Source organism: Molossus molossus, unplaced genomic scaffold, assembly GCF_014108415.1.
Source record: "Molossus molossus isolate mMolMol1 unplaced genomic scaffold, mMolMol1.p scaffold_m16_p_18, whole genome shotgun sequence".
Classification (NCBI taxonomy): Eukaryota; Metazoa; Chordata; class Mammalia; order Chiroptera; family Molossidae; genus Molossus; species Molossus molossus.
In genome coordinates, this window is record NW_023425353.1 from 4216582 (window position 1) to 4228918 (window position 12337).

The 12337-nt window shown below is 45.2% G+C and overlaps 1 pseudogene; it reads left to right on the forward strand.

Annotated features, from left to right (window-relative positions):
* The first annotated feature begins 1977 nt into the window (after window positions 1–1977).
* LOC118633508 overlaps window positions 1978–12337 on the forward strand; it is a 103651-nt pseudogene continuing 93291 nt past the window's right edge.

Below are 12337 nucleotides of genomic sequence, written 5' to 3' on the forward strand. Positions count from 1 at the left end.
GTGGGTGCATTTTGGGTCCAGGTTACAGGGTAGATGTGGGCGCCTGCCCACTGGGGCCACCATAAACCTGGGGAGTTGTTAGAAATGTTTGTTCTTGGGCCTCACCAAAGAATGTATGACTTAGACTCTCTGGTGTTGAGGTTCAGAAATCTGAATTTCAAACAATAATGATAATATGTTCCATGTTGTCACTGAATATGGGCTTGACCTTGAACAAGGCAACCTTCTTCAACCAAGGGAGATTCCATGAGAGTTGTAAGATGGTGACAGTCCTAGAGACAGTTGTGGCCTCACAGCACACCAACTACTAAAATACATGACACATTTAAAACAATGTCTGGTACATGGTTATCATTCTAATTTATTTTTATTATAATTCATTTACTGCATGTCGAGTTTCCAAGAGCATGCTTTGCACTGAAGTGGCAATTGCTGTAATAGTCTGAAAGGAAAAACTTAGTATTGGTTACCTGGTACTCATTCATTCATTCTTCATTCAGTTGTCGGGAGAAAACTCTTAGAGCAATTTACCCTTAGGTATACTTAAAATATACAGTGGGACAATTAAAACCGAGATAAAAGGAAAGAAAGGAACAGTGGCACCATGTGACAACCCTCCAGTCAGCACTCTGCGTTTTCAGTTCTGACTGAGCACCTTTTACAAATCTATACTTACGTGCATGCCGACTTATTTGATGTCTGACTCTACTAGTACAAAAATATCAGGAATAAGGAATTTTTTTTTTTTTTTTTTTTGATATGTGCCCCTAGTGGGAACCGAACCCGGGACTCTCTGGTCCGCAGGCCAACACTTTAACTGCTGAGCTGAACTGGCCAGGGAATAAGGAATTTTTAAAAATTTCGGAGTATCTCGAGCCTCTAGCACAGTGATTTCCAAGGAGTGTGCTCTAAGAATTTTTAAAACATTCAGTAACACCTGACTGTTAGGCCGGGCACTGACCTGTTTTCCCTTAGATGCCAAATAAGAACAATGACAACAGGCAACACAACAATAGCCATTTGGAATGAATGAATAAAAGTTATACCTATTTTTATTTTTGTCAGATCAGCAAAAAATGTAATATATATTTTGGTGTGCTGCAGAATTTTCGTGATTAGTTTATGTGTGCCATGAGATGAAAAGGGTTGAAAATCGCTGCTGCAGCACATACCCGGCAGAGAGAGAGTGGCATGTTCGCTGAATGAATGCAAGACAGACTGTGATAATGAACTGATAGTTCTTAGGAGTAGAGTGAAAATTTGACACCACATTTTCTGGCTGCCAATAAAAAACAGAGGTGATCAATGAATCCAATAAGGATCTATACAACATTACAAAACAAACTGCACAGAGGAAGTGCAGTTGCGGGTCTTGAGCACAGGCACGTTTCCCGGGGCATCTCCTGAAGGCGCGCACAGCCCAGTGCCCCGCACCCACCGGAACACGCGTGGTCGCGTCCGCGGGCTGTGGTTTCTGGAGCTCTCCCACAATGCGCGCTGCCGGCCACGCGGGGAAGGGCTGTTAGCGACAGCAGGTCACCAGGTGTCTGCTGTTCTGGCTCAATCCAAAGTAGATCTCAGATGACCAGGAGGAGCAGATGCTCACAGTCCCTGGCAACTACCTACGGCCGTGACTCGCTGCCAGTGTGTCACTGGTGCCGGAGCACTCATCGCTGTGCCGTGAGGTTGGTCCCGCGTGTAGAATGCATCACATGCTGCACGGCAACTCGACACCGGCACAGTGGGTCGGAGGGTGTCGTGCACAGGGACGTACAACGTACTGCGGGGCCAGATGCGAGAGGAGCCAGGGGCTGCTGAGCCAGCCAGAGAAGTGGATGATGTTCATCTCTTCCAAGTTCATGTCCAGGGACTGCGTGCTGTCAGCTGGGAGTCAGCCGGGTGGGAGTGTTCACACGGCAGCAAGCTCAGCAAATGAGAGTTGTATTTCTCCCTCGCAGCGGCAGTGTGCAGTACAGCATGGGACATAACTTACAAGGAGCCCGGGATGAACTGATGAAATCGTTTCGACAGCATGGAGGAGCACAGTTAGAGCTGACGAAGGACTGTCCAGACTGCGGTATGGCACCCAGGGTGGTAGAGCGAACAGCGAGCCCACTGACCCCTTCCAGACGCTGCTGGCAGAGGCGGTGCGGTAGGGGACAGTGCTGTGATGGTTCCTGACTTGTCTAGTGTCGTTCTGAGTCTCCTAATTCCCTTTCAGCAGGCTGCCAAAATGTCCGTGCCAGTGAGGTCTCATGGCTTCACTGGACTGAAAAAGACAAGCTGTTCACTGAACGGACAGGACTCCATGATACCCCCGAGGCGGCAGACGAGCTGTGGCCTTCAGTCTGCTGCACATGCCTTATGCTCCCCTTGAGCGCGAACCCTCTCTCCTGGGGTGTGACTTGGCACGCGAAGCGATGTATTCCTCGAACACATGGCTCCTCAGAGCAGCCAAGTCTGTGTCAGCGCAGAAACAGCCCTTAGTTCAGGGCTGGGAGAAAACCACCATCGGCCTTGACGACGGTAGAATCGCACTGTTCCTTATGCTCACTTAGAGGACTTTTCAGGAGGATTTTGACCTTACACAATTTTTAAACGCTGTGTAAGCTGTGACTCTGCTTCCTAGAAAGCAGACAGAGAGCACTACGTGGGCTCTGAGCTGCTGGCGTGGGTGACTCGGGAACACTAGCTGGGGGAGGGTCCTTCCAGCACCTCCTGTGACAGCACAGAGCCTCGGAGGGCCGTGCCTGACCAGAAGACAGTGCTGTTGCCACCCAGAGGACAGCAGCAGGAAACGGGAGCATCTCCTGGGTGCTGCCACCCCGACTGTCACTGAAACTCGGCACTGCCCTTCGGAACTGTCCGTGTAAATGTCAGAACACCTTCCCACGGGAAACTAAGTCGGTTTTCTCCCTCTAGCTCCCTGGGTGCTTTCCATAAGAAGACGCACTCTGCAGACCTCGTCCCACAGTGCTGCACACTTCCGGTCATAAACTGTATTATGCTGGTGTGAAAAGACCCATCTGCCTGAGAGGACTCGGGGTTCATAGGCAGAAAGTGTGGGCATCGCCCTTTGGGTCGGAGGAGCAGACTCCAAGATTGTGAAGAATTATGTTGTGATGTTTTACCTTTCACATCCCTTCCTACTTTCCTTCTAGGTCGGCTCTATTATGTGCCCAAAATGCCCTTCACTACCTGTCAGTTACAACATTGATTTTAGTAACTCCTCGGAATGTGGACAACTTGATGTAAATTTTAGTTATGGAGCACTCGGACTGATGAGCACATTTAAGCCACCAGAGGCCTCTTGAAAGAAAACGGTGACCGAAAACCTTCGGTTCAATTGAAAAGTCCATATCCCCAGTCAATATGTGGCCCTGGGGGTACATGCCTGGTGTAAGGCTGTGGATTCCACCGGGCCTCTCGGAGAATGTCCATTCAGTACAAAGCAGTCCCCTGGACTCACACAGCGACAGGATTTCCTGTCTCCCCAGAGGAGAAAGAGCAAGCCCAGAGGGTGACGTCTGAAAGGGGACAGCCCCGAGGGGCTAGAGAGCACTGCCACCTCTGTTCTCCCGAGGCCGGAAGCTGCCCCTTGATTACAGCGTAAGAACCGGGGGATGGAAACAAACGGCATACACGGTATTTACTGATCGTTGGCCTTTAGAAATTACAATAGGAATACATTCAAGCTTTTTTACTATGATTCACAGTGAGAAATACATTTTACAAGACAGCTCAGAACTTACAAAATAAACATGAATATATATAAAACAAACCTATTTTTCATGAAACACATGCTGGTATTTTCTATTCTATTGTTTTTGTAGTACCGATAGTACTGATTATGACCCAGTCGATTCATTCCGTGACGCATTAGTGAATCATAGCCCGCAGTGGCAAACCGATTTACAGCGTGCCCGCGAGAACAGATGGTGAAGACCACGGTCAGCTGGTGGTTAGAAGTGCACTGGGTCAGACTCCTGGTTTGAGTTCTGGTTCTTCTGCACACCTGCAAGTGTCTTTACTGCAACGTGCTCCGTTCTCTTTTTTATAAAGTGGAATTGATAACATTCGGGAAGTCATTGTAAAGATTAAATTCTATAACACATGGAAAGCTTCTGGAACATAGCCCACATTCCATAAATGATAGCCCTTTTGTGGATTATCTATGGACACAATAGCACTACATAAATCATCCCCAAACTCTGAGGCAAAAGTATTTAGCTCACGAGTGTGTGGGGTTTAGCTGGCTATTGGCTGGCTGACTGGCTCTGCTCCGCGGTCTCGGCCTCCAACAGAAGAGCTCACTCAGGCATGTCTTTGTGCTCGGAAAGAGAGGGAGCCATAGCAAGTTCAGTCTTCCAAGCATCATGTCTGCTAACATGCACTGGCTAAATGTCAGAGGGGGAGGTAACTGGAGTCACACAGTAGAGACCATGGATATAGAGGGGAGACAAGTCAGGGCCCCTTTGCCATGAACAGATCTGTGACGATGATCCTGGAGCCCCCTCTCTCTGTGCAAGGTGCTTCGCATAAATCAGGCTATATCTTGACAATAGCTCATCACTGTTGTAACAAGGATTCTTGACTGCAAGTGACAGAGTGCCCATGTGGACGGTTTTAAACAGAAGTCTATTTGACTGGGAAGTAAACCAGTCACTGTTACTTAACAAGTCCGAGGCATGTCAAAATTGGATGCGGGGGCCCACATGAGATCTGTGATGCACTGTCTCTCCATCTCTCAACTGGTTTCTCTGTGTGTTGGATCCATTATGGAGATCACTTTTCCCATGAACCCTTGCAGCAGTCCAGGTTTGAATCATCCCCACAGCTTGTGTCAAGGATTGAGAGGTTTCTGGGGTGTGGGACATCCAGTGCTAACCTGAGCGAATGCAGATGAACTGGTTGTCCTGCTACCCTTATAATTAAACTAGTTATTAATAACAGAAAAGGAAGGCCAAATATTATAGGCGTGTCCTTTGGGCAGCTTCACCAGGAAGCTACAGCTTTACACTCCTCAGGGAGCCACCAGTTTATTCCCCACAGATCACTGGGGGAAGGGACCAGACAAAGAGAAGAATAGACACGTGCCCAGTAAACTTGGGGTGACACAGGAAAGGTACCTGCCTGTCAGTCACACCTGGGAACAGGTTGTTGGTCAGAATGGGCGTGGCCACTGTATGTGCAGGAAGTCTTGGGATATTTAATTCCCGAAACAAATGAGTTCTCTCTCTTGGGCTCTGGTGCGCTTGCCTTCTCTTGGCTCCTCTGGAACTCGTGTTGCAGGAGAAGCAACCCTCGTGGTTGTCCTGCATCCGCCCTCATGGCCCAGGGCCTGTGGACCCCACACAATGGGCCAGTGGACGGCAACTAGCCTGATGCTGGACTGGACCCGGCTGCAACGTGGAACGGAAACTCTGGACACCGGCTTTGCTTCCAGCTCTCCTGAATCCCCAGCTCCACATCTTCCAGGACTGGACTAAGGGAAATGGGACTTTGAAAACCCAGGGATATAATTCCACACAAATAAAAATCACTCATTCTCCCGTGATAGTTTTCAAAAATTCTTTTTCTCGAGATATCGTAAGGACTCCTCCCCCAGCACTCCGAGGAAAGGGACACTCCACTTCCCTGATGACAGTGTCACTTGCCATTCCAGAGGAAGAGAGGGCATTTTCCCAGTGGATTTAGCAGGAAAGTTCCTTCATAATCCCTCACTGCGTGCCTGGATCACGTGTCTATTCCTGAACTAATGATCATGGTCAGGAAGATAAGCCTCTGGCCAAAATTAGGTCATTTTCCAACACATTGTGGGGTTACTTGTTTCGAGATCTTGTGAAAAGTGGAAGAAAGAGGTAGATAGGCAAAGAAAAGGATCCAGGAGACAGTCACTAGAATGTTGTTTCATTTTATAGATGAAGAAACAGAACCTCTGGAAGCAATCTCTGCGAGGCGGCTGACTTTCCGAAGTTAACAACCAAGAGGTGGAGAAGCGACTCGGCCGCTCCCTCCCCGCCTGGGCCTCGGCGCGGCGCGGGGGCCGCTTGCCTGCAGCCGCACAGGACAGCTCTCCGAAAGCCCAGTGCAGCCCGTAAAACCAAAAGTAAAGTTATTAATATAGTGAACATCTATAAATACCCTACTTTCCAATTCACTGGGGAAAAATACATAGAAGCCACTTGTGGGTAATTTTTCCCCAAAATATGAACAATTCATTGGACAACTTTTCAGTTGTTTTCCACTTTGTGCAGACGTCCCAGGGATATGCTGCAGGAGGCTGAGCAGAACGGCCATCGGCTACATCTGGGCCACCCTCAAGTTCCCACGGAGAGCACTCCCTCCGGCGGGCCCAGAGTGGCCGGGCCACACCAACGCCTTGGTACTGGGGTATTTGGATCCTTGCTTATTTGGAGAGCACAGGGGAGGCCCGTTCTGGTGCTCAGACTGAGGAGCAGCTAGGAGTCCCTACGTCACTCTTCGCCGCCTGGGGTCTTTGCTAAAATAACTCTGGGCCTGGGCCAGGGCTGGTGCCGGAGAAGCACCGCGCCCCAGCACGCCGCCTGTGCCAGCCGCGGGTCAGCTCTGCGGGGACCAGCACGGAAGAGGACGTGGTGCCCGTCCTCCGCGGCTCTGTGACCACGGCCGCTCTGCCCGCTGCGCCTGGCAAGCAGCAGCTGGTGCCAGTGGCGCAGGCGGGTGGGCCTGCTGGGCCGGGGAAGGAAGCGCGGGCCGCTGTTCTTTCAGTGTGGACGGCGCACGGAGCAGGTCACCTGGGCAGGAAGGTGAAGACGGCGGCTGTGCCTTGTTCTCTGTTGTCTCCCTAAGAGCAGAGACGCAAAACAATGGTCATGGACAAGATGTTCACGGTAACAGAGTAAGACATGTAAACACTCCTCTCCATGGTTGTACCCTGTAGTTGCAGAAGCACAAGCAGCCTTTAGTTATGAAAGGAATTGAAAAAATTATAAAAAGTTGGTCAGCCAACAAAAATATGAAGTTACATAAAGTGATACAGATCCAAGAGGAAGGACAAAAACCATCTGTGGAGTACCCAAGTGGTACCTATCGCACTATTTCTAGTATTTTAAAAAATATATGTTTTTATTGATTTTTTAGAGAGTGAGGAAGGGAGAGAGAGGTAGAAACAATGTCCATGTGAGAAGAGAAACATCCATAGTTTGCCTCCTCAACGCCCCCTATTGGGGATAGAGCCTGAAACCTAAGCATGTGCCCTGACCGGGAATTGAACCGGGACCCCTCAGTCCATGGGACAATGCCCAGTCCACTGAGCCACACCGGCAGGGCTAGATCTAGTACTGGATTTAATCTTTACAATAGCTCTGTGAGGTATCGCTTTCACACCCTTACACACGACAAATTGGGCACAGGTGGGAAGTCTGCCGCAGGGCACACAGCTGGGAAGTGGGGAACCAGGATTTGAATCGGTGTCTGCTTGACGGCAGGCCCACGGTTGTCCTCAGGCATGCAGCCTCCCAGACACAAAGACCACTGAGGAAACTTTAACAGAAAATACAACGCAAAAGTCAAGGTGATTTATTATTGCAATGGATTGGTATCTTTCCTACTGCTTATTTATGTTCCTTTCCCTGAGATTGCTAAATATTACCACATCGATAAACACAGCTGGCTCAACTGAGAACATTCTGGAATCATTTTATTGTGTTTGCTCACGATGTTGTAATGTGTTCCTTCAAGACCACGGCATGCCATGTAACAATCACGACTGGGAAGATAAAGACTCCCTCGTGACCTATGGCCCCGGCACAGACCGTGGGGAACAAGTGTTCTGTCCGACATAATTAGCTTGGCCAGTCAGGATTGCAACTGTCAGATATGGGCTACTATTTTTTCTTTGCCAAATCAATGAGTGAGGATCCAAAATATTAATTACAGTGTAGAAATCACCCACCGCACATTGCACACGCAGCGGGAAGACTACCATGGGTATTCCTTCTGTCTGTAATGCGCAGCTGAGAGACATGTCAAACAGAATAATACAAGCCATCCAAGCTGAAGAGCTGGTGTTAACTATTCCAGCTCCAACTCTGCATAGAGTATAATGGGTCTCATTTCAGGCAAGTAAACATAGTCATCTTCTCATTGGAGAAAGTGGCAATGGATAATTTGTACCTATAAAGGCAATTGAATGTGTGGGTACAATTTTCTTCAGAGCCTTTGCCAAAAGTATTCAGTCTTGGAATAGAAAGCTACTGTGGTTGTTAACATGTTGCTTTTGGTTTAGACAATTCTATAATCTTCTATTGGGTCAGCTTCATTGCTGAGCAGTAATAACACACAACATCCCCTTGAAAACAACTAAAACCAGGGCTATTCCTTTTGCAGAAAACAGAAAAATTTTTTTACTTTTTTGAGCTTACACTATACAATATCTGGGGACCTCAAGTGAATTTTGTAATTATTGGCTTCCCACGGATCTTGTATATTGCATGACCAAGAAAGGGTCCTAATAAATATTTATGGGAGGGATTAGTTAATGTATGAGACATTTGTGACTATTACAAAGTAAGTTCCATAGGTGCTGCTAACTTCTGCTTAAATTATTAAAGCTTATTTTGTGTAGTTGCCAGTTGCCTCTAGGTTACTGGTTAAATACTTACATCTCTTCCAATGATTTTTCCTATATGCATTTTCTATAAAAAGGCATCTTTTTTTTTTTTTTTTTTTAATCATACTCTGAAGGTGAAAACAAGCTAAGAACTGAGCACATTGCCATTCCTCCCTCTCTATCCATGGCAGACATCTCTAATCAATACCGTTTCTTTCTGGTTTCAAGGGCCTTGATCAGTCTAGCAATCCTGGGAGCTTCCACTAATTGGTTTGGCATAAAAGATAAACCTATTCACCCTCTTTTAGCTAGGATTTTATTTTGGGATCGACCAAGTAGAGGTTATCTAAGTGTACATAATAAAACAATTGATGAATTAAGATTTCCTACATGAAATGTAATCCTACTAGCAATATGATTCTCTTACAAGATAGATCTTTTAGTTTGGTTGTTTCTTTTGTTTGAACATGATAAGGTTAGAAGAACTCTGGACTCTGTTTTTCCCAGTCTCCTACTGTGGCCTGCTTCCAAGTGGTCCTGCATATGGGTGTATTTCTCCAGGTCCTTGTGAGTGGAGCATTTCATGAGATACAATCAATAAAAGGTACTGTAATGGTTCAGGTCCTATTATTTCCAAATGTGAAGACTACTATAATTCAACAGGAGATAACAAATAGTACAAGAATACTTTCATTATTTTAAAACTTAAGAGGCCTCAGAGATGACCTAGTCTTGGTTTTAGAACTCCTTCTCAGGTATAAATACATGCTCTTTGCCGGGCCAATGAGCTCCCAGTGAACGGATCCACTTGCAAAGATGCCCTGTCTTCCTCTGAGATCGCAAACTGTCTGGAGGGTCCTGTAAATCCGGGATTGCTCAGACCACTCTTGGCTTCAGAGAAAATATACTGGCAGAATGGATCCAACATATAGAGGAACGCAAACTGCGCACTGTACTGACAGCCTCACAGCCCTCATCGGGACCTCTGGATCCAGCCATGACATACTCAGACATGTTAAGTAACCCTATCTGGGCCACTTACCAATTAACTGAGCCCCTAATGCACTTTGACTGGAACTAGCTTGTGTGGCGATTCTGTCACTTGCAATCAATCTTGATTTACTCAAATACCCACATCATAAGGTTATTTTCAGTTGATATAATTTATGCAAACAGCCTAGCACAGAGTGACAGGCTTCCATGATCGTTACTATAGCTCTGGTTGATTGCAGAAATGGCCTTGATTCATCACCTCACCCTATATTCACATTTTTTGTTGTGTAACTTTGTGGCACATCCCTTGGTCCACCACTCTGACTTTGGACTCTGCCGTGTGATTTGTTTTGCTAATAGAATTTTAGCAGCATGATGCAAGGAAAAGCTTGAACTGACCTCATGGTACTGGGCTTGCTCTCGCTCTCTAGCACCATGGGAGGGTAAGAGGTAGTGTCTTGAGGATTCGTTTCAGGATTTATTTGTGTGTGAATGCAAATTAACCTTAAACCTTACTGATGAACTTTTTGCATTCTCTTTCATTAAAATCTACTGGTCTAACTTGCACTTTAAATGGATCTTTGAGCCATGAGTAATTGTATAACATCATGGATCAATCATTTGGATTATACCGGTTCACTGAGTTATGAAGATCATCCAAATATTGCACCTTTCATTAAAATACCAAATAATCATATATGTAAATGTTGGCACTAATCTCATTAGAAAAACCACACAGTGTCAAGCTCACAGTGGTTCTTATAAAATTTTCCAAGCTTCTCATTTTCACTTGAAACTGAATTTTATCACTGGCAACAAATACCACTGGTTGTTTTCCATGGAGTGACAGGTTCACTTTGTTTATTTTCTAGAAAATGGCAGCCAAATACTCAAGTCTGAAAAGGTATGGTTTGTCAGTCACTGGCTTTTCAGAGATCCTGTACCATGAAAACAATTTAACTCAGCTTTTAACTCCAACAGTCTGGCCAGAGCTTCTCTCAAGAAAGCACAGTACTTCAAATAGGGCAAACAGGCTCCATACATATTTCCCATCTGGTCTCACAGAAAACGAGGGTTGGTGTATTCAATGAAATTAATAATTTGCTTCATCAAGGACACTCAGGTGAAACTGGCATTAATTGGTTTTAATGGTTAATCATTGTTGTTTTTTTCCTGTAAGGGCATAGCAATGAAGAATGCAATGATGGCTAGACATTTGTGTCACAACCTTACCCATGCTGAGGCCCAGTGGTTTGGCCTTTGCACTGGGCGTGCAAATGTCAAACATTGTTTCAGAACTAAACCATGAAATTCAAAATATTATTCAAAATTTGGATAGTTTAGCATCTGTTTGTATTTGTTGCTGAGCATTTACACACAAAAAGATACAATGTAATGAAGAAACAATGCTAATAACAACAAATGCAAGCAGAACAGCACACCCAGCTGTCTTTACATTCCTCCATGTGCAAGAAATGAATACGGATCTTTGTGATTACAGCTACATTTTTAATGGCCCTGCTGCTGCTATTGCTTTTGCTGACTTATCATGTAGCGGGCATTTAGCAATACCAACTATACAGGATTTATTCGTTTATCATCTGTTGTGTGTGCTGCTTCAACCAATGAAATACCCTGTAAGATGCTTCAATAGCTATTTCATTTCTAGTTTGAAAATCTACAACAAAAAACTTTTGGCTTTGAAAAAACTCATCACATCTATGGTTCAAATATTTATTTTCTTCTTCTTTAAACTTTTAGTAGTTGGTCTCAAAGGAATGTCTCCACTGGCACCAGAATACGATTTGAAAATGTCCTGTTCTCCCTGCTAGTGTGGCTCAGTGGTTGAGCGTTGACCCATGCACCAAGAAGTTGCCAGTTTGATTCCCGGTCAGGGCACATGCCCAGGTTGTGGGCCAGAACCCCAGTGGGTGGCATGCAAGAGGAGGCCAATTGATGTTCTTTCTCTCTCATTCATGTTTCTATCTCTCTCTCCCTCTCCCTTCCTTTCTGTCTAAAACTCAATAAAAGAAAAAAAAAATTTTTTAAAGGAAGAAAATGTTCTGTTCTACACATCACAACAAGGTAAACAAACATTTATCAAGATGACTCACTTCATATTGTCATTTCTCAGGGTGCCCAGTCCTCAGCGATATGGTCCTCCTCCCTCCCCTGATGCGCTGGTGTCATCTTTTTCAGTTCTTCAGACACCTCCCTTTAAAAACCAATAATCTATCCTTACATATAAGAAAAATGTATTTTTTTCATTTTAGAATAAAATATTATAAATTCTAAAATAATTTAGATGGAAATTTTAAATTGAGGAGTTTTGGGAAAAAATATTTATTGCAAAATAAGACAACAACATGTATTCAATTCTAGTTGTGTCTTGTGTTTACAGGAAAATTTAGGGATTTTAAAATAATTTATTTTATATCGATGAGGTTATGCTAGCTCGTCAGAGCACAGTAGAAGTATTGAGAAGAAACCGAGTTCATCTCTAGAAAAGATACATGCTTCTTCCTTAAACTGACCACCTTTGAAAAGTATAGACAGCACAGGAGTACACAGCATGCATTCCAGCATCTGTTGGAGTGATGATGTCATCACTCCTCACGGAGTCTGGGAAAGGACCAGACTCATGAAAGAATGACTATAAGAGGCAGATATTTTTAATATTATTATTAAAATAGCATTGACTTCATAGGTCTCCTGAAAGGATTGTGGGGCACCTAGAGGTCCCTAGATCAT